The sequence below is a fragment of the Lycorma delicatula genome, chromosome 3, assembly GCF_047948215.1.
Source record: "Lycorma delicatula isolate Av1 chromosome 3, ASM4794821v1, whole genome shotgun sequence".
NCBI lineage: Eukaryota > Metazoa > Arthropoda > Insecta > Hemiptera > Fulgoridae > Lycorma > Lycorma delicatula.
This window is the reverse complement of record NC_134457.1, coordinates 187,871,031-187,893,652: the sequence shown is the minus strand read 5'-3', so window position 1 is coordinate 187,893,652 and position 22,622 is coordinate 187,871,031. Positions and strand designations below refer to the sequence as shown.

The 22,622-nt window shown below is 30.3% G+C and overlaps 1 long non-coding RNA gene and 1 pseudogene across 1 annotated transcript in view; both read left to right on the top strand.

The window, feature by feature from the left end:
- The first annotated feature begins 360 nt into the window (after positions 1-360).
- LOC142322538 (U4 spliceosomal RNA) lies at positions 361-527 on the top strand (annotated as a pseudogene).
- Positions 528-609: 82 nt separating this feature from the next.
- The window catches only part of LOC142321054 (uncharacterized), a 131,616-nt gene continuing 109,603 nt past the window's right edge, over positions 610-22,622 (top strand). The window contains exon 1 of the long non-coding RNA XR_012755560.1: positions 610-745. This is a non-coding gene — a long non-coding RNA (uncharacterized LOC142321054). The remainder of the gene's footprint in view (positions 746-22,622) is intronic.

The following is a 22,622-nucleotide window of genomic DNA, read 5'->3' as shown; positions in this document are numbered from 1 at the left end:
TAAAGACAAATTTAGGAGGTTTTTTTAGAGTAGTCGCCTAGCAACCTGGAAAATTTACTGTAGACACTAACAAACGATCCAGTCATCCGTATAAAGAGAGATATTTGACCGTTAATTTTAATTTTAATTAAATTTCCTAATATCGCTGCGTAGTTAAAAAAATATTCATTTCGTTTTTCTTTGAGTTTTTGATGATTTTCTTTGTTATTTTAACCTCCGGAACCACCATTAGGCATTCTTCAGAGTATGAGATGAATGATTTGTAGCGTGTGTGAAAATGCTACGCCTGACCGGGATTTGAATCCGGGACCTCCGGATGAAAGGCCGAGACGCTACTACTCGCGCCACGGAGACCGGCCAAACTTTGCACAGTGGCGATATCGTAACCAAAGAAGTTTATCTGAGGTGCGATTATTGCTAGTTGAGTGTAGTAGCTATAGGTAATAATCCTCCAATAACAACGTAGAGTGTGGAATGGACGTTTACATACAGTTCTTCTATGCATATTCTGGAATTTTTTACAAAGAAAATTGTACCAAAAGTTTTTTAATCATTAATTCTATTTTTTGGCTTATTTCTTCTTTTAACATTATGATGTTTTCTTATTTTTATAGACGTAATTTTACACGGAAAATAAGAATGAAGTGATTAAAAGAAAAAATGCGAGTGCCTATCGGAAATTGAAACTAAGACCATCCGATTTTGATGCTAACATGGTGATCTCTCTTTATCAACTTGCTTGCTGGTTAGTGGAAATATTTTAATATATTTATTTTATTTTTTCGTTTAATTTATTTGCTTAATAACGTGCATTATATAATTATCTAAATTTCTCCCCAAGATTTGATCCTCAATTATACAGCCAAATTTAAAAGCCTTAACTGTTGTAATAAATTATTTTTTATTAAAAACAGATTTAATTCCATTTATTTTTTTTTCGGTTATTTATATTCTTTTCTAAATGTACAATTATATTTTACTTCGAGTTTTTAATTAGAGATATGAGGATGATACATTAAAGAAATTTAATTCACAACCGTAGCCGGAGAAGATGCTAAATTAATATTGAACAAATTGATTAAAGATTCAATATCTCCCTATTTAGTCATCCTTTTCAACTAATATAGTTATGTAAAAAATAGGTTTCTCACTGTGCAAGCCTATATTATATGTTTTGGCATCCATCAATAGTTTCTTGGTATTATTAGTTTAACACTAAAATTGGAAGACCTGAATTTTTCTGACGACTGAAAAACCAGTTTCATGAAATATGGTGAGGTTAAAGAAAACTTTCTACTTAAGAAAACAAATATAACAAATTTTAAACGTTTATAAAATTTTAACATTAAAGTTAACAATTCAATTTCATAATACTACGAATAACATTTTTTTCGTAAACTGGCTTTACGTGATTGATGCTATTTGTAGTAAACTATATCTCATATTTTCACAAGTTTAATGAAGATGTGCAAAAATAATTGTACTTGACGATTATGCATTCACAACAGACAATGAATTCTCCAGTAATTGTATTTTTTTTTTTTTTGTCTTCAGTCATTTGACTGGTTTGATGCAGCTCTCCAAGATTCCCTATCTAGTGCTAGTCGTTTCATTTCAGTATACCATCTACATCCTACATCCCCAAAAATTTGTTTTACATACTCCAAACGTGGCCTGCCTACACAATTTTTCCCTTCTACCTGTCCTTCCAATATTAAAGCGACTATTCCAGGATGCCTTAGTATGTGGCCTATAAGTCTGTTTCTTCTTTTAACTATATTTTTCCAAATGCTACTTTCTTCATCTATTTGCCGCAATACCTCTTCATTTGTCACTTTATCCACCCATCTGATTTTTAACATTCTCCTATAGCACCACATTTCAAAAGCTTCTAATCTTTTCTTCTCAGATACTCCGATTGTCCAAGTTTCACTTCCATATAAAGCGACACTCCAAACATACACTTTCAAAAATCTTTTCCTGACATTTAAATTCATTTTTGATGTAAACAAATTATATTTCTTACTGAAGGCTCGTTTAGCTTGTGCTATTCGGCATTTTATATCGCTCCTGCTTCGTCCATCTTTAGTAATTTTACTTCCCAAATAACAAAATTCTTCTACCTCCATAATCTTTTCTCCTCCTATTTTCACATTCAGCGGTCCATCTTTGTTATTTCTACTACATTTCATTACTTTTGTTTTGTTCTTGTTTATTTTCATGCGATAGTTCTTGCGTAGGACTTCATCTATGCCGTTCATTGTTTCTTCTAAATCCTTTTTACTCTCGGCTAGAATTCCTATATCATCAGCAAATCGTAGCATCCTTATATTTTCACCTTGTACTGTTACTCCGAATCTAAATTGTTCTTTAACATCATTAACTGCTAGTTCCATGTAAAGATTAAAAAGTAACGGAGATAGGGAACATCCTTGTCGGACTCCCTTTCTTATTAGGGCTTCTTTCTTATGTTCTTCAATTGTTATTGTTGCTGTTTGGTTCCTGTACATGTTAGCAATTGTTCTTCTATCTCTGTATTTGAACCCTAATTTTTTTAAAATGCTGAACATTTTATTCCAGTCTACGTTATCGAAAGCCTTTTCTAGGTCTATAAACGCCAAGTATGTTGGTTTGTTTTTCTTTAATCTTCCTTCTACTATTAATCTGAGGCCTAAAATTGCTTCCCTTGTCCCTATACTTTTCCTGAAACCAAATTGGTCTTCTCCTAACACTTCTTCCACTCTCCTCTCAATTCTTCTGTATAAAATTCTAGTTAAGATTTTTGATGCATGACTAGTTAAACTAATTGTTCTGTATTCTTCACATTTATCTGCCCCTGCTTTCTTTGGTATCATAACTATAACACTTTTTTTGAAGTCTGATGGAAATTCCCCATTTTCATAAATATTACACACCAGTTTGTATAATCTATCAATCGCTTCCTCACCTGCACTGCGCAGTAATTCTACAGGTATTCCGTCTATTCCAGGAGCCTTTCTGCCATTTAAATCTTTTAATGCTCTCTTAAATTCAGATCTCAGTATTGTTTCTCCCATTTCATCCTCCTCAACTTCCTCTTCATCCTCTATAACACCATTTTCTAATTCATTTCCTCCGTATAACTCTTCAATATATTCCACCCATCTATCGACTTTACCTTTCGTATTATATATTGGTGTACCATCTTTGTTTAACACATTATTACATTTTAATTTATGTACCCCAAAATTTTCCTTAACTTTCCTGTATGCTCCGTCTATTTTACCAATGTTCATTTCTCTTTCCACTTCTGAACACTTTTCTTTAATCCACTCTTCTTTCACCAGTTTGCACTTCCTGTTTATAGTATTTCTTAATTGCCGATAGTTCCTTTTACTTTCTTCATCACTAGCATTCTTATATTTTCTACGTTCATCCATCAGCTGCAATATATCGTCTGAAACCCAAGGTTTTCTACCAGTTCTCTTTATTCCGCCTAAGTTTGCTTCTGCTGATTTAAGAATTTCCTTTTCAACATTCTCAGACCTCTTGCGATGTCCTCCTCAAAAATCTTCTTTACCTCCTCTTCCTCAAGCTTCTCTAAATTCCACCGATTCATCTGACACCTTTTCTTCAGGTTTTTAAACCCCAATCTACATTTCATTATCACCAAATTATGGTCGCTATCAATGTCTGCTCCAGGGTAAGTTTTGCAGTCAACGAGTTGATTTCTAAATCTTTGCTTAACCATGATATAATCTATCTGATACCTTGCAGTATCGCCTGGCTTTTTCCAAGAGGATATTCTTCTATTATGATTTTCAAATTGGGTTTTTAAATTTAAAATTTTTATAATTGTATTATTAATCCACAATGTTTTGATCAAAATTTTCATTCCAAGACTTATTTTGGTTATTTGGATATAAAAATACATTTATTTAAATCTTGTTTAGGAAAACTGTTAAGAAAATTTGAAGTTATTAATAAATAATACAGTTAATATCAAATAATAGCATATTCTATTTAAAAACAGAAAATTCATATCGATTTGTTTATTGGATTTAATTAATTTCAAGTAAATAAACATATTGAGTGGTATTAAAATTATTCTTGGAATGGAATTATTGGATAATAAAACGTTTTATTTACTTATTATAGAACGTTTGAAAAATATGTTTCTTTTAATGCGGAGTCACTCTGAAACAGGCTAAGTGAGGGTTCTATCTCCCTATAGTAGTGTTGCAGAGGGATGCGCCGGTTAAGATTGATTTGTTTTGGTCGGCCAGGACCGGAGCAGGTAAGCAACCACCTTGACCTTGAAAAGTAGCCGCGTTAACTACCAACGCAGGACGATCAGTGTTTGTGGTGATTTAATTGAACAGCAAGCAGTCGAAGAGGTCGGTTAGAGTGGTAGTGTCGGTAATGTTACTGTATGTAGAGTCGATCTGAGCGGCAGTGGAACCCGTATTGCGTGAACGACGACCACTTGCCCGCCGACTGTTGATTATAGACCATCATTATACATTATATCTTTCAATAAAACGTTCTTTTTTCACGTTAAACAAAAAGTATTTTTCCTAGGCATATATAGAATGATTCAGCAGACTGCCGGTGTTCTGAACTTATTCCCACCGATTATAACGACTGTTCTTGTTTGTCTATATCAGTTTACATTAAAGCCTGAGACAAATGATCGTTATAAGATGTAGGCCTACCCAATTTAAAAGATCGTAAAACGATCTTTATTATTCAAGTACTGAATGAGCCTCACTAATATAACGTGAGAAATTTAAAAATATATTTTTAGAAGTTTTTTCTCGTTCTATAAATTCACTTTATCACGGTTCGTTCGTTCTTTTATCTATAGTTTATTAATATGTTTATTCTTTTCTTTATTTTTATCTGCATACTTATTTTCTTTCGGTTTATGCATAATTATTTTACTGAAAAAGAAACTTTAAAGTGTTAAAGTTTTAATTGGAAATTTATTAAGTGAACCGCAGAACTATTTTATTATAAGAATTATACAGAACATTTAAAAACTTATTCTTGCTATAAAATTTCTTCTGATCTATTTTCATTTTATAGCCTGTTATTTTTAAAAAGTTTTCTTAACTTTAAATAACAAAATTTATTTATAATAAATTGAAGTTTATTATATTTTTTTCCTAGTAAAATTAGTCATTTAATAAAAAATTTTCTTACATAAAGTAAATTTCGTGAAAGTAAAAGAAAAAATGTAGTCAGAATGAAAGTTAAATATAATTTTATTTAGTCCTGAGATGTAGTTATCTACGGTTTAAATTTTGAGAGAGTCACCAATGTAACAATAATGATCTTATTTAAATTTCCTTTCTATTAAAAATTTTACCAATAATAAGAACCAAAAGGGTTTTTGTGCACAGTTTTTTTTTTTAAAATTGCAGAAGATTAATAACTCTATGATAATTTGTTAAAATTTATAGATCTATCTTAAGTTTTATTAATTTTCTTTATCTCGCTAAGTCTCAAAATATCAAGAATTATAAATTTTAAGTTTATAAATTATTAATTTATTCCTTAGCATTGAGTTTTGTTGAATGGATTTTAGTTTTATTGTCCAAAACTCTTTTTATGTGGAATTTATGTATTTTTTGTACTACAAACTACTCCCTCTTCGCCTGCTTATGAATTTAAGAAAATATCTTTTGAATAATATATACTGAGGAAAAAGAAGTTTTTAATGAATTTATATACTCAAGGTTTAGATAATACTGTACTGACAAATTATTTATGCAAAACTTCTTGTTTGTTATTGTATTGCGTTTGGTTTGTTTTGTGTATTATTTTGTATGAAGTTTAAGATTTATCGAAAAAAGTTTTATATAAAATTTTAAATTAGGAGAGAATGAATTGAAATTGTTCAATTACTAAACTGGACCGTTTTGTGAACCAGATTTAGTTCGTATATCAAGAATAGGTCAACACTTATTATAGAATTAGTCGGTAAAACGAATTCAACGATAGATACATGGGAAAAATTGTGTATAATTTAATGTTATAATAGAGAGGAAGAGCATCGATCGAAGAGCGGCTATAAGATACTCCATTTGTAATAATATTTTAATGGCGTGGAGTTTCAACCCGCGGCGTGAAATATGATAATGAAGTAAGTAATGTAATGACCTTGGGATGGACTCTGGCTGTGTCATTTGCTCGATTCGAGACGGAGCTCAGGAACCACAGAAACCCATCTTCCTTTCTTTTCTCGTTCGAAGCGCTCCTTCTCGCTTTCTGATCTCGCCCACAATCGTCTTGTGTTGCTCCGCACTTCGTCTCCGTATCACTTCTTCGCCTAGGAATGTGTGCCTCCCTTCAAATTGCCGGACATTCCCCCGTACTGATATCATCGTCAGCTGTAGCTACAGCTAAACCATACCCACTGACCTCTAGAACATTTTATAACAACACGCTCTTCCGCTCGCAACACTACCTTAAATATACGATTATTAATATAATTTTCGTTAAAGGAAGTTCTTCAGCGTAGTAAAAATGAAACATTAGGAACATCATTGCATTTATTCTTTTTGTAATTGGCATTTTATTTTGTTTAAATCATTTTGTTAAAATCATTTTGTTAAACGTAATATTATTTATTTAAACAGGGATTTTGTTTTCAAAATTAACTAAACATACTAATTATTTAATATATGAATTTTCCGTTAGCTAAGCAGTTTAATTTTATTAAGTTATAAAATTAATAATATATGTTAAAATTATCGTAATCGATATGTGTGTGTGTCTTATTTCTGTGGGTATAATTAAAGATTTTAACTTTTTTTTTAAACAAGTATTAATTTTTTTTATGATTAAGTTAATTACAGTTAAATGAAATACAGGATATGAAATAACCGTATTTTGAAAGTCAATGACCAGAAGCTACGAAATTTTATATTCTACAGCTAAGAACTTGATAATTATTGTATTGCAAATTTCAGTTTATAATGGCTAATCTAATTAATTATTGAAAAGAACAATGATAATCCGATCAGATTCGTGCAAATATATTTAGGGAAATAATGGGATCTGATGCAATACTCATTAATCAGAAGTGGGTAGTCCAAAAGTAGTACCGTTGCAGAAGTTCTAGTCTCCTCGCAATGAAAACTTTTAAGCAGGTTTAAAACAACTATTTCGAGCAGATTTATTCGGTAACTTTCTAAAGTCTTTTAAATAATAACACACTTACATCAGATAATATTGTTTAAGAATGAAATCTACCCCAAAATATTAATAGCTATGAAAAGGACAATTGAAACCGTTACTGATAGGGAAATTACATATCAATAAGTAAGCTTATATGATTTTACGTGTACAATAATGTATTGTACTTCAAACACTAGCAGCAGGTTATTTTTATATTCTGCAAGTAATTTTAATCATTTTAATACTATTGCGTAATTTCAAAATTAAATACTATTAGATTTTTGAAAGAATCTTTTTATTTTTTGCTATTCAGAACACTCAGAATCTGTAAAGTTATGCTATTACTCGCTAATAGCGCGAGTGGTAGCGTTTCGGCCTTTCATCCGGAGGTCTCGGGTTCGAATCCCGTTCAGGCATGGAATTATCACTCACGCTACAAATCATTCATCTCATCCTCTGAAACAATGCCTAACGGTGGTCCCGGAGGTTAAAAAAAAAAGAAAAAAAGTAATGAACTAGTAGTTGACATGTTCACTGTCTAATTTCATCGTCATATTCACTAAACTATCAAACATTTAGCTCGGGATGTATGTTAGACATCAAAACTGTAATAATTGTAAGTGATCTGATGCAAGATAAACATAATATATCATCATGGCAGGTCCAGTGAAATGCAGGCAATATTTAGCCCTAAAATTGACAATTTTTTTCTATTCAGCTCAGAGAATAGTGTGTAATGAACATCATTAATCTCAGAGACAGAACTCTGAAAATAGCTTTTACCTAAGATGCTTCAAAAGGATCACAGCTATAAGAAAGACTAGACAGATGTAATGTACCGCTTTTAAGGGAAAAGATACATTTTACATATGTATTTCTCCTCATACAAGTTAGTCTTCATTTAATAGGAAACGTTTTACTCCTGATAAATGTTTAAGACCAATTTTTATATTAAATTCTCTTTTTTGAAATAATTTTGTTTGTTAAATACTAGACATGACATCAACATGATTTCCATTCATCGTAAATGAATAACGTATTGCATTTTTTTACAGAAAATGTTCTGAATAAGCTTCCAGTCAGTAATAAATAGAACTTTAACCGGATATAGTTTTTTCAAAGCGATTGTTTTATGTTTGGAAAATAGTGGTTTTATATACCTTACGTTAGTATAGTTAGGCTCGTGGAACTATCTTGCTGTATAACTGTTATTTACGAAGGATAGGAAAGGAGTGGAAATGCATTTCTGAAAACGTGTGTCGATCGTCAGCCTACACTTATTTAACCACACACTAACTGATGACCACGCTTCAGTTCAATACACCCATTAGGGATACATTTATAAGTTAAATAATAAAAAACGAACAGACTTAAAATGTTCAGTATGAAGAACGACAAAAGCGGTGTGAAAATTTGGTTTCACAGTAATACACCGTTTAGTTGCATTTTTTGTTTTTTTTTATTGATGAGTCGGAGAAATGTCATTTACGTACCCTCCATAAATGGGGAAATGTCAGACTCGCACAGGTTCCGCTAGGTATTTTTAAGAGCGCGTGTATACTTGCACCCTACCGACTAAAACTCCTATCTCACCACTTCTCCCCACCGGGGCCGGGCCACAATGAAGCACCCTCAGCCCCGGAGAATGCCTTCAGGCTCAGGAGTTCCGTAGCCATCCACGCAAGTGCAAACGAACTACGGCTCCGCAGGAGGCTGTCCCCCCCCCCCTCTGTTCAGGGGTCCAATTCTTCACCTAACAGCTGGAATACTTAGGACTTTCTCAGACTATTATGTCCTCCCATCTGACTCCTTACTCCTGATAATGCGGGTGACCAAACGAGAGGTGGAATCCCATGTTTCTTCATTGTAAAGCAGCTTCTCTATTGTATTCTCTGGTGTGAGAGGACCCAGATGTTTGTAATTAGTTGTATTTACCTATTGTTTAATGGTATTATCTAATAATCATAAACTCATTGCAGTTGCACTCAGATTTCCATTAGTATGGCTTACAGTATGAAAAAGTTGTATGAAAGATACAATAGCGGTGGGATGTTATTTAATACTTAAAATAATTCTTTAGTCGGGTAACCAAATTAGAATTCAATAATCTATCGCTATAACTACTATATTATGAGGTGTTGCCAGCTCAAGTAATAACTTTAATTTCTAGATACGATGACTCGCAAAGGAAGAAAAAAGTAATTACACTTATATTATAATTTGATTTTACTAATATTTTTAGGATCAATAGCATTTGTAAGAATAATATTGATTCCTGTAAAATGAAATACTCTATTTAATAAAACAAAATTCAACCAGGGTAATAAGATGAATTTTGATTTAGTAAGTAATTTTAATCATATACAAAACAACTAAAATTCTTCAAATAAATTTTTATGAATCCGATTGCATAGTATAAATATATATTTATAGAATTCCCCAAACTAATATTTTAAAACTTCTGTCTCAAAACTTCTTGGCTTCGAATGTCAGTCAAATGGTAATGTAAAAGTTGTTAGTTTGTACTTCTGTTGACGTGTTTAAAGTTTAATAACTTTTGACTAGATGAGCCGATTTTGATAAAATTTTGTTCAGAGACTCCTGTATGTGAGGCAATTTTTCTTAAAGTTTTGGGGTCAATATCTCCAGGGGTTGGGTAGATAGCTTTTTAACGTCAGTTTTCTCAAAATTTTGCAAACAGCTTTATATTAAGCTCAGTACATATACGCACGCTTATCGTAATATTAAAAAAAAAAATATTGACCGAAAAATTTCCCCCTTCCACAAAAATTAAAAAAGCTATATTTTACCCATTACAGTAGGTACCTTTTTATGATTTCAGTAACAATTATTCAACTATTTTTGAACTTTTCTATCCATTTAAAAAAGTGTGCATAATATTTATAACTTTTACCATATAGCTTAGACAGTTGAAGATAGTTTTGTACCTTGGAAAAACAGAAAACTTTTTTCTGAACGTATTCTTCAAAAGGAAAGTTTACTATTGTTGAATAATAATAATAATAATAATAATAATAATAATTATTATTATTTTATTTATCAAAGTGGTTGAAAATGAGTTGTTTTGAATTTCACATCATAACACATAATTACAGCAAAATATAACTTGCTGATGCAAGCATTAGTGTTATGTTAATAAATATGTTGTATAGTATATATAAATATGTTATTAGTGTAAAGTTATTATTTTGACATCATGATTAGGGGCAAAATTGACCGCAAAATTTCCCCTTCCCAAAAATCGAAAAAGTTATATTTTTATTTATTGAATTTTTTTTTCCTAATGTGTACATTGCAGTCTATTCAATTAGAGAACAATAAAGAACTTTCCACGACCCAGTGAGAGTACTTTGATATGTAAGACATTAAATGAGGTGTAGTTTTAAACAGATTCAGGCCGACCATGAAGACGAGTGGTTAATTGAACCCCAACCATCAAATAATAACGGTATCTACTGTCTAGTATTCAAATCCGTATAAAAGCGACTAACTTTTACAAGGATTTGAACTTCAGAACCTTTGAGACTGCAAAAATCAGCTGTTAAACAACTGATTTGCGACAAGTTAACCACTAAATTAGCCCTGTGGGTTTGTTATTTTTTTTAACCGTACTTTTTTTATGTCTTCTTAGGCATAGTGCAAGTGACAAAAAAAAAAAATTATTTATATATACTTCGGGGGCATTATTGGTGGTGAGGAAGTCGATGAAAATTTAAAAATATCGATTTTTTTGAATTTTTATAAACTTTTTTGATTTATTTAAACTTTTAAAACTATAAAAAGTTTAAATAAGAACCTTTTAATAATAAAATTACAATAAAAGTTCATAGTAATTTAGCCTTAATCACAAAAAATAAATCTTAGGTAATTTTTTATTGGTTGTACATTTTTAGTAGATTTAAAAAAAAAATTCTTCCATTTAACGCAATAAGCGTAAAAAATTAAAAAAAATTTCTTGGAAGGTAATTTTGGAAGTGGGAGAGTAGAAAAAATCCCTTTCGGCACGCCGGCAAGCGGAGGTAGATTTCCAAATCTGCTAAGTAGGAGATAATAGAGATTTCCACCTTAAAGTTAAGAAAAACTTCAAATTTACTCAATACAACAATGGTTGCATGTGAAACTTTTTTCACATGTTTAGCATACGACAAGCCCCATCTTCTTATAATTCCAGCAACATGTTGGTCATCCCTTGCCGTTATTGCTGGTCATATCAAACATTTTTTCAGAGAAAAGTTTTAGGTAATGTTTAGAGGACTAAAAACCACTTTAAACCGATTCAATACTGTGCCTATTAAGGGAGATATGAGTTTTTTTATCTTTAAAACTGCATTTTTTCACCCCCTGGGACAATGATTGGTGATATCAAAAAACTACTTAAATAATTTTTAGGCTCTTATCCAAAGAATAGTAGGAACTTTAAACGAATTCGATATTTTACTTAATAAGAAAGTTATAGCGATATTTGTTTTTTCGTAAAAGCCCCCAATTTCCACCTTCATGGTCCAATTTTGGTCGTTAATGAAGTTGACCAAGATTTTGGGACAAGTTATTTTTAAGGAACAATTTGAAAGTGTCTGTCGCAAAATTACGGCAGTTATCGTGTCGACAAGAAAGTTTATATATATATATATATATATATATATATATATATATATAAACTTTTGAGCTGACGGTGGTTTTGAGGTCTGTGGGATGTGAAACGCGAAGATATCTGGAAGTTTTCTGGAAGTCGAATCATAGTACCCATTACAATAGGTAGCTTTCTTTTGAAATCTATCTAAAAGCTCTGATTTTTTATTTTTTGATGTTTTTTATTTATTTAAACACATAAAAATAATTTTACAATAAAACATTATCATAAATTATCCCCATCTTAAAAAATAAATCTTAACTTTTTTATGTATAATTATTTCTTCACTATACAAGAAGAAATAACCAATGCCAGGAAAGTATTACAACTTTTGTAACCAGCTTTTTATCTTTCGTACTTAAATAACAAAGGAAATCTCTTTAATAAGTCTAGAATAAGTAAATCAATTTTTTAATTATTTTCTTATTTAAACAATTTAATTATATTTTACAAAATAATTAATGTGAGAACGTTGTATTTGAATAATCAAAAAGGTGGTTACGATAATTTCCAGTTAGGTGTAACTATTTTTTATTTGTCGAAACGTGATTTAAATTTCTCATATTTAAAATGTTAGTTTAATTTTCAATATCTGAATAAATTTTATGTTAACTTTTCATCGATAATTTATTTAAAAATATGGTAATCAGATCTTATTTAAATGATCAATCTATTATTTTTGTGAATATTCGATTCCATTGTTACTGTTTGTTGTTATTTTTATTATTTAATGAGAACGGAAAAAGGTAAACTTTTAAATGAGGGCATTTATATTGTCGTATAATTTACATTCGTTATTCTAATGCAGAAAATTATACTCATAATTATTATGTTGTAAGCTGATGTCGGCCAAAGGAAGTAATCCATCGCGTAGTAGTGTACGCAAATCGTTAAATTGTTATAACTGAGCATAAAGTATCTTTAGTTGAACGCAATTAATATGATTTTTACCGGGAGGAGTCGCAATTTGTAAATCTAATAGTCGGTTGCTGACTGTAATGATATTAGATATACTCTGGCCTGACAGCTAAACCTGTAAATATCTGAAAAACTTCTTCTTTATTGTTTTTCTTCGTCTTTCTTTACAGTACTATCTTTCTTCATTGTAATCTTGCGTCGATGTTTCTTTTTTGATCGTAAATCTGTTCTACTGTTACTACTGATAATACTAATACTACATCCTAGATTTTGCAGGAAATTGAAATTATCGGATCCTATATTATATTAATATTTGTATTTGTAGCCACCATTAACCCTAGCCTGATTTTTTTTCACTCTTTACTAAAAATAATATCGCCTCATAATGATGTTGTCCAGTTTAAGATAAATTAGTCCTGATACACATAAAACTGATACAACATAATCTGGGTACGGCAACATCAGATTACATCTTAAAAAAAATAGCCGATCAGTAACGATGGTAGACTCTCGTTCAACCATCTAATATACTCAGAATATTCCCAGTATTCTCAGAGTATATATATCTACGAAATTACAATTTAGAAACATTCTATTTCGAAAATTAGTTGCAGGTAAATCATCAGATTTAACACAAATATTATTAATCAATTAATTTTTTTTTTTTTTGAAGAGTAATTTATTTATCGATTCCCTAAAATTTTACATTTTAAAATAATATTCTTGGTGCAATATTTACATAATAAAAAGAAAGGGTAAGATAATATAATTCTCATTATTTAACATTATGTTTTCTTGTAAGTTAAAATAAAACTGTAGAGATTTTAGGAAGTAGTGTACTTTACATAACACAGCTTTTTATTTAACGAATCTTAGTAGTACAAGAAAACTTTTTGAAGGTAATAAGAAACGATCCCAATCACACCATTACCTTATACATATATTAAAATCTAGGAGAGTTTTTATAAACTAATCTGTATTGCTGTGGTTCAAACCTCTAATGAAATTAAACGGAGTAGACCAGTAATTTCCAAACTTTTCCGAATCGCGGCGCCCTTTTTCAATTAATTTTTTTCCATGGCACCCTACCTTAAGTAAAAGTATGACTACTCGTAAGCAAGAGATAAAAATAAATAAAACTCGTATATCTTTATTATTTTTTTACTTTATTAACATTATATTAATAATTATAAATGTCTTGCTTGGTTCAATTAATTATGAAGCTTTTACAATAGTTCGTGGGGTCCCTGTGAAGAGGCCGCGGCTCCCCGGGGCACAGTTTGGGAATCACTGGACTAAACCTATAAATAAATATCTTAATGTAACACAGGAAGTATGCAGATAGATGCATATTTCTTGTTTAGTTAGGTTTCCTGTAAAACCGCCTCTTTAAAATTTATATTTGCTGCAATAAAGAGATGTAAACCAACAGAGATTCAATTGAACATTGAATTGTTTGATCAAACGATATACAAAAGTGGGCAGTTTTCTCATTGATTTTTTTTTTAATAAGGAAACCTTTGCAGAACTCCAGTAGTCCACAAACGATAGATCCCCTTTAAAACTGTTTTGTAATCCATTCATGGATAAATAGTCCCTTTTTATCATCTGCTTTTTTATTCATCTTTCACATATCCTTCATCCAATTTTCTTTAAATTTCTGTAGATTAGATGCCTGTTACATTTTCTTTTGGGTATGAGAATGATAAGATCTTTAGTATGCTTGGTATTTGTGAATTTTGATGATTCATTTTGGTGGTCTGTGTCTTATTAGAAAACAACCATTCTTTTCGTATGACTGTAATAAAAGCTGAAAATAAAGCTGAGGAGCTTATCAGGTAAAGGTGAGCTTTTTAACATAAAAAAATTCTATAAATACATTACAATAGTTATAAATTGAAAGGACTAAGTACCTAGTAACTGATCATTTTTATGGTATAGTGGTTATTAATTTTTTCTATTATTTCGAAAGCTCAGATTTTCATTTCTGGAATAAAAGAAGACGGGAAAAAATGTTACCTCTTTGAGGGTACATAAGAAAAGAAAATTCATTCCACACACACACACACACACACACACATATATATATATATATATATATATATATATATATATAAATTAGTGGCACGCGCTTGCGTGAATGTAGGAATTATTTTACTTTATTACAATATTTTACGTTGAGTCTTATGAATTAAAAAATCATAAATAGTAATAGTAAATTTTCATATCAGTAAGCTGGTTGTTATATTGATAGCTACCATTTCGTTGTAGGAAGATAAAGCGAAAGAAGAAATAAATCGTCGTCAAGTCAGGCTAACTGCTATTATAAAATTATCTAAAATTTAGATTTAGTAATTGGTTTGTTTTTAAAGAAACGAGAAAAGATCTATTAACTCAGCGGTTGTGTAATGTTATAGGATGTATTTGTGTCTTACAGTGTTGGCAGCAAAATTAAAAAGATTTCCTTTTATTTTTATTTAAAATTTTTTTTATTTAGATATCTAATATCATATTTTAATTGGGGGTCTACGAAGTATAATCATCTCTATTCCGTTGTGGATCTGTCCAACTAAAACAATATATTGTACAAACTGGTAGATTACATTCTCCTTTACAAGAACGGTCATAAAGTGAACAACTTATAGCCGACTTGGGAAGGAGATATAATATAACTTTTAGAACACATCATCATCATCATAATCATTACTATAATAGTGATAACAACAGTAATTTGAAAGTGATAAGAATGTTGGGTCGGGGTAGGAGTGATTGTGTATAAGAAAAGACAGGGTGGGAGGTATGTGAATTGTGGGAGGCAGGCTAAGTCGTGATTATAGCCGGTCGAGTAAGTTATTCCACGGAGGGGAAACATAATTTAGATCAAAATGTCGATAGACCGTTTTTAAAGTTAGCTAGGCCGGAGTAAAACGCGGCTATAAAGTGTTGCTTGATGTCATTATGGACACCAGTGTTTGTTTCATTCTTCAGACAGCACACCTCCCCTCCGGCCTAATAATAGGGCGTCTTTTGAAAACGATGAATGGCCCCTTAGATTATCAAGACTGATGTATTGAAATGAGAATGAAAACTATTATTACCTACGTAGGCTCCTTCGTTCACCTTGAACGAAGCCTTTTCAATTATTTTATTTCCATACATTAATAAACGAGACGGAAAGAGAGGGTTAGTAAAGGAGATAAAGATAGAACGATTATGCGGTCGAGTAAAGTAAAATACCCGTGTAGAATAAAACCCTGTTGTATTATTTTATGCGTTATGTATAATACATTTTTATGGTAATGAATTCTTTAATATTACTACTATTAATGTTTACTGTTCTATTAAACATAGTCATGACAAACATAAACAGCATTTCTTATTAACTTATGTATTCTGTATACATATATAGACTATACGTACTCCATACCAAAACGGTAAATATTGAATATAACTTACAAGTAACATATACAAAACTATATTTACATACTGTATTGAGACCTTACATATTTTTATCAGCTGACTTGACAATCAATGAACTTGAAGAAATATCCTTCTATTAAAATAAGAAAAATATGTCACTCTCGGAATGATAATTTTAATTTTGTTTTTATTTTCATCAGTACCCAATTGTTACAGTAATTAATTAATTGAATTGTAATGTAATTAATTAATGTAGTCAATAAACAGTGATTATATCTTTATTATTCCAATGTAGAATTTGTTTTAATTTTTTCATTTATTAATTCGTTTTACGAAAATTTATTTTAAAAAAACCTGTAAATTATAGTGTTTTAAAGTATAATTAATAAAATGGACTTGGATATATATATATATGATCAATTTTGTAAACTATCTCAAATTCTCCATATCGATTTTTCATTTTTAAATGTAGATATGCATGGAAATTCCGGTAATTATTTCCTTGGCTAAGTTAATCAAATTTCATACAAGTGTTTTTAGGCATAGCTGAATTGAAGAAGGTTATATAACGCACTGTTTCGCAGCTGAAGAGTTCATTAATTTTTGCTTAATATAGGCAAATTTTCTTTCTCTGAGAGTAATGACGTTCGATATATAGTCGGTCTTTGCGGTGATTAAAGATGTTCTCACTTTTCCTTATAACTCACCCAGGGAAACTTATTTATATTGAGAATGACTATGAGTTTTGTTTACTGCATGTTTATCTACTACCATTTGATTATGTTGCCTAATAGACGGACAGTTTCAGATTTTATCGAAATATATTTATTTGGATTTTAGTTTAGTATTTATAAAAGAGAAAGATCAGGACTACATAAGATAAAAAAAAAAAAAAATTGTAAAATTTACAGGGAATATATAATTAATAGGAAATATTGAAATTTATTTTAAATTTCTGGTAGCAGGATAAAAACATATAAATTCAAATAAATGTAGTTCAGATCAACATCCCCACCACCATGCTTACTATCCTTAGTACCAAGCAGTTTTTGTAGTACGGTAGTTCGTAATATTTCTGTGCTCAGGCGCGTAATATGGTTTATATTTAAATAGTTATAATTAACTGTATATCTGATATCATTTCTTGCTCATACCTTGAAGTATGGATCATTCGTAATCGGCTTTTTAAAAATGACTACAGCTTTTCCTTCTTCGTCTGACAAATTCATGTTCAAAAGTGCCTACTGATGCAAATGTCCTATAGATGGTAAAAAAGAACCAACCTGGTATATCTACAACCGAAGAGAACATTTATCCTTTTTTCCTATTGAACCATCTCTGTAGTCCTAATATTAGATCTGTGATGATGAGATGTATTTGACCACCGTATACTTTTGAAGTATAAAAACGAAATAAATTTATTTATTTATTCTATGTAAAAATACTTACCAGAGATATTCGAAAATTTTATGAAAATTAAATAATAATACCAATTTGTCGACAGTTTGATGACATTATTACCTCAATTGTGTGAGTTTTATATTTGATCCACTGCATATGCAAGTAATAGAATCCATAATTGGTTCGTTGTTATGAAATAATTTTATCGTTCAACTAAGATAAAATGTATCGTAAAAATGAAAGAAAAAACAAAAGGAATCGGAATTAATGGAAAATTCATACATTGTATCCGCTTTGCAGATGATATTGTATTACTGGCGGAATCAGCAAGGGGAATGTAAATTATGTTAGAAGCACTATCTAAAGTAGTAACAAAACTTAAACTGAAAATTAATAAGGAGAAAACATAGACTATGATCGTAGGAAAAACAAAGGAAGTTATAACGATTGATATTAAATTAGACGGTACTGTTGTAGAGAAGGTTGATAGTTTTTGATATTTGGGAAGCACCATCACTAGCAATAATAAATATATCGCAGAAGTAAAAGGAAGAATAGCGCTGGCAAAACGAGTTTTCCAGGATAAAAACAATTTACTTACTGATAATCATAGAGTATGCAAATAAAGAAACAGTTCGCTAAAATGTCTGGAGTGTTCTAACTTATGGATGTGAAACATAGACGCTTGGGGAATTAGAAAGAAGAAGACTGGAAGCAATGGCAATGTGGATTTTGAGAAGAATAACAAGAACAAGCTGGGTGGATAAGAAAAGAAATGATCAAGTATTAGCAGAAGTGAATAAGAGGAGGTCCTTGCTAAATGTTATATTAAGAAGAAGAACGAGATTGATAGGACATGTACTACGATATGCCTAGTTCTTGATGTATATATTTGAGGGCAAGGTTTTGGGTAAAAAATCTAGAGGTAGACCGAGAGCAACCATCATCAGTAATGTTAAAGAAGAGATGGGCCTTGGTTCATATAATCACTTGAAGAGAGAAGCGAAGATGACAGTGATGTAGCTAAATCGACAAGGTATAGCCTTTAGTGAATGATGATGATGATGATGACTATGATAAAGACTCTGAAATTGTAAATGACTGAAGAAAACTTAATATAAACTATATTATAAAATTTATTCTTAAATTAGCTTATTTTTATGTTAACAAATTCTGATACCAGCTATTGAAATTGCAAAGTAATGTTTTATTTGTACTGTTGCGTGTTCGCGGTTATACAAGGACATGGAGAGGCTATCAAACATAAAAAATTCGTACAAATACAATTTATTACCCTTAACACATATAAACAAAATAAATAATAATAATGACAATAGATAGATATAACATACAGAATAACAATTCAAATAGAAAGGAAAGATTTATTTAAAGACAGTTAAATTATTCCAGAATAAAGACCAGAATGCAGTTTAAAAAACGTTACAATAATCGATAGAAACTAATATTACATTAACAAAAAGATAACAATAGAACAGCCTAAAGTTCGTACAATTCCCTTTCTGCAAATATTATTAATTTTTATAGAAATACCCGATACTTTATGAACGAGTAGAATAGTGTCACATTCACTCCTGTTTACCATAACTCATTAAACAACTTCCCTCAACCGCCCTTGTTCACATTGGAATCCTCGTGACGTACTCTTCACTCGTTGTTACCACACGTTTACTGATTTCGCCGTGACCACAACCGCATCGAAGTCGGGCTAATAAAACTGCTCACTGTTATCACGACTACGCCGAACACGGTCTCGCAGAACTACTGAGTTTGTCCCTGGCGCTATTTATATTCCCTGCTTGCAGAACCAGTAGTTGCTTCATCCCTTTAATTGTTGAAGCGTAGGTCGTCTGCGCCCTTAAATTTTTATATAAATTCTTATTCCGGTCCCGTACCCCTTTAGTCGAACAACAGCTTTTGGAGGTGCCATTGTCTGTATTACAAAGAACAGATTCTTAAACAGATCTGTAGTCTGAGAAAAGAATCCCTTGTAGTTCCTTCTGGATTCTTCTTTCCATTATTTTTTCTCTTTTTTTCTTTTTAATCGGACAAAATCCACTGGTCCTTTTAAATATACTGGTCCTTTTTCAGTATTACTGTCACAATATTAATCTAATGCTCATTCATGGTCTTATTTTTCGTTGATATTGACACAATTTTACTAATTTACACCGTTGTAAATGATGCTTAAATTATTCTGTTTGTTTTATATCAAGAAATTAACCGGTCCACTCAGCAATAATTTTTCTATCTCATCAACTAGGATGTTAATTTATATTTTAATTATTTATTATTATATCATTAGACATATAATTTGTTATCCTTAAGCCAAAAATAAATGTTAGTTTATCTTAATGTCAGAATGTTTCTTTGATTGAGTACTTCACTAATTTTATTTAATGAAATAAAATCTCTTTTAAACAGAAAAATATTTTCAAATAAAATTTTTATTAATCCTTTAATTTTTTATTACTTCATATATCTAGTTCACTAAGACTGATCAATGAAGATTTTTCATATTGTTACCTTTGATTTCTAATCGAATTTGTTTAGGACTAGAAGAACTTGCTATTTTTGCCAAATATTACTAAACAAGTTTCGAAAAGTTTTTTTGATCACAGTATTTAAATATTTGTTCACCGTGACTGATGGAATATAACTTTTTAAAATAATTTTTTGATTAAGGTAAAAAAATACTTCATATAAAATAATTTTATTGGAATTAACGTTTACACGTTAGATACCAGTACTGACTTTTTCTTTGTCTTTGCACAGTACGTTGTTTATGAGTTACAAACTATCAAAAAATTTAAACAATTAAGTATGCATAATATTTTACCACTTTAATTAAAAGCTGTATTATGAAATTTACAGAAAGAATATGAAAGGGAAGCCATACCCGGTTATTTTATTTTAATATCATAGTTTTTTCGCTAATTTTGGAAGAACTCATGTCTACTATTCATTTTAGAGAAATTCCGATTTTGATGTTAAATGTCCACGGGTTTTATATTTACCAAATTAATCGTCATTAAAGTCATCCTAAATAAAATTCAGAACATTGCATTTGTTGATTCTTATCTGTTTATTCATGCCTTTCGATGTTTTTTCCAAGCCTTATCTTTCTGTTACTCACTTTCCATTTTCTATTTCTCTTAACTGTTCAGTTCTTAGCCACGGAGAATTCTTGCCCTCAGCCTTCAGAATCGTTACCCTATAAACGTCCTCGTTAAGTTGTTCAACTTTATAAACCAAAATTTATACTTATTAATCGCTTAATTTTTACATCTAGTTAACATAAAGTTATGCTGTTTACAAAGAAAACATCGTGTGATTTCTTTGTTGAATTGCTTATAAAAACCAAATATAAAATGCAACTCATATCTTATATATATAGTCTCCCACAAAAAACAGAGAAAATCTCAGGACATGTTTTACTGGTGCAGGTAATGAAAAAATTTCATATAAATAAAGATCTGCAAACTTTTTTTTTCGAGTTACGGCTAGCAAAAGATTTTGCCTGGTTTTCAGCTCTTCCAATAAAAATTAGCCCTACTGTAATTTTTGGAACCCAAATTAAGGGATAAAGTTGGTGGTTTTTTATGTAATTTGAACTGGGAAATAGGACAATTCAGATCTTAGAACTGTAAATCAAGTAATTTTTAAGATATCTGACGTAAAACACAAACTTGTCGAAAGACAAGTTTTTTTTAGGTATGTAGTACAAGTGCTTTGTTAGATAACTAATAAATAAAACGAAAGTTTTATTAACAAAATTTGTAGAAAATGTAATTCTGCGAAAATTAATGTAAATTTAGCTAATAAAAAGTAAATAAAAACTTAAAAATCGGTTTTCTATTGAAGCAAAACAGAAGAAAAATATACAGAAAATCTTATTATTCTTTCTTTACCTAAATAACATTCTTTATAAAAACAAAAACGCCAATTATTGAAAATAATTTTTAAAAAAATAAAAAAATTATAAAACAATATTTTAGTTGTGTATATTCAATAATTTATACAGGTAAAACCAAATAATTACGTAAAAAAGTAAATTGAAATGTTTTTCAACACCGAATTTTGTATTTTATGACGAATATCTTAAAAACTAGTTAATGTTTTGGGGCCGGTTTTATCCTATTTCCCAGTTCAAATTACGTAAGAAATCACCAACTTTACCACTTAATTTGTATCTCAAAAATTACCGAACACTTCTTTTTATTAGAGGAGCAGAAATCCGGGCGAAATGTTTTTGCTAGCCGTAACTCGAAACAAAGCGTTTCCAGACCTATCTTTTAATGAAGGTTTTTCATTATTTTCACTAGGAGAACGTCTTGAAAGATTCTCCGTTTCTTCATGGGATACTATCTTTCTCTCTCTCACTCACTCACTCCCTCTCCCCCCTTAATCACTCTCTATGTATATATATATATATAATAATCTAAAAAGTTTAGCTTAAAATATGTAATGGAACTTTCAGTTTCATTGCATGTTAATAATTAAAATTCCCATTCCAGACTGTTATTCAATCCTGGAATCTTGTGGATGAAAAGCTGAGATGCTACCACTTCGTGGAGTTTTGAAGTGGAATATTTGCTATTTAATTTTTATTTTCTTATAAATTTTTTATTTTATTATTATGAACTATGTCAAAAGTATCTTCAATTATTTTTTAGCATTTTTATGCTAAAAAATTGTTGCAGCAAAACTGTAAGAAGCTTATTTTAAATTATATTCACATAAATGAGATAGGGAAAATTGTATCTAGTATTCAAACCTTGAAACCGACATCGAACAAGTGGGGTTTACTCATTGATTTATAAAGTTAGTATTAGCCAGTTGTTTTCTAAGAACCACAGTGCTCAGTAACCGTATATTGTAAGTTACTATGCCCTTATTGCTTTATTACGTTGCGGTTTTCGATTTGGTTTGATTTGTATTGTGATTTTTTTTTCTTTTATCCACGTAATACTCATATCCGAATGATTATTGTATTAAAATATGGTAATTTCATACTTGAGTATGAAATTCAGGTGTTGATTTAATGGAA